This window comes from Anoplophora glabripennis, unplaced genomic scaffold (assembly GCF_000390285.2).
Source record: "Anoplophora glabripennis isolate ALB-LARVAE unplaced genomic scaffold, Agla_2.0 scaffold1073, whole genome shotgun sequence".
Classification (NCBI taxonomy): domain Eukaryota; kingdom Metazoa; phylum Arthropoda; class Insecta; order Coleoptera; family Cerambycidae; genus Anoplophora; species Anoplophora glabripennis.
Window position 1 is genome coordinate 80,693 of NW_019417425.1, and position 1,770 is coordinate 82,462.

The window sequence follows — 1,770 nt, forward strand, 5'->3', positions numbered from 1 at the left end:
CTGACCACATAATGAGATCTAAGATATTTATTTCTTGAGCAACTACTAACCATGCTGCTATAAAGTGCAAGCGCCTCACGTAATTTTGTGGAAAAATGCAAAAGTGTTTTATAGTCCAATTAAACTACCCTTTAAATCGAAATTTCGTCAACTTGGCTGAATTTTTGATATGAGTTAGTTTAAGGTATATTATAACAATAAGTGAGAGTAATTTTTTGTTCAACCCCCGGCCAAGGGTGAAAAAAGATAAAACAAAGGGGTTTTTCAAGATAACTCAAATAGGGTAAGAGCTAGAAAAAAAATCATGAAAGTCATGAAAGTTGTAAAGCATACAATTCTACATAAAAATGGCCTCTTGATTTTTTCTCGTACTATTAAAATTAACAGAGTTAGGGAGGCTAGAAGTTAAGGGAAGATTTCAGAAATTTAAAAAAATCATAACAAACAGAAAAATGAATGAATTTTGTATTTTTTTTTCAATCTGCTCTAAAAAATGTAACTTTTCTTTCCAGAGAAATAGACATATTTTTTAATTTTTAATAAGAAAGTTATAACAAAATCAAATTTTTAATCGTTAATTTTAATGATTTAACAAAACTAAAACAATGTTTTTTCTATACTATTCGATTGATTATTTAAAATAATGAAAAGTTGCCTTCGAATTTTTTTTTACGTTGGTTTCTTAGACAGCTACAAATTTATTTACCTTTTTATCTTCTGCAATTTTCCCGTATGAGTTCGTGCTCCTTATTTAGTCTCCATGGTCGTGGACATAATATGCCTTTGACAAAGATAGATTATTTCGTTCGCTATTGTCAATGCGCGTGCGTTAGTAAACATGTGTTTCTTTGAATTATTCTAAGCGCAATATCCATTGTTAATTTCAAAAAGGTAAATATTAATGAGGACTAATATTTTTGTTGATTAAATTTTGTAAAAGCTCGATATTTTTACGCATTCTTGTTTATGTAAAAACGTGGAAATTTATTTATTAATACTTGTAGACTTGTACTTTGAATTGTATTAATAATAACATAGTGATAACAATAACATAAATATAATATAATATAATTTTTTATCCAAAACATTAAGAAAACAAGACATTTTCTTACAAGGAATCTATCCCAACCCGAACACTCCGATTTTCAAGATTTTTATATATGTTGTAGAACATAAAAGATTAAGAGACACGTATTTTTTTATCGGCGGAAAAACATTTTTACGGGGTGAAATACACCCTCAAAGTTCGACCCCAAAGCAGTTTTTTCTAAATATCTGGGGTTCTAATCAATATTTTGAAATGAAACAAAATGGAAATTGCTTATTATAAAAAACCAATATTTCGGAAGTGATTCCGTGTTTGGGGGTTGCTATCCTTATTTTTTATTTCAGAAAAACTATATTTTTTTTATAAAAAATTCATATTTACTCAAAGAGAGTTAAAAATATGATTTATGTAAACAAATTGACAAAATTAAATTGACCTGTTTCGGGTTTTTCGTTAAAATTTCTTGTTATGGGGTGAATAACCCCTTAATGAGAAAAATGCCTGTACGATTCGAATTAACATTGTAAAATAAAAAAAATGCTTTTTCTCTAACCATACGAATATTTTTTTCTTTTAGCCTAAAACGGATTTAAACGGATGCAAACTACCCCTCGTGTTCACCCCCAAAAATAATATTTCCGTGATAACTCGGGTTCTAATCAATATTTTGGAATGAAACAAAATGGAAATTACTTCTTATAAAAAAAACATATGTTTCACAG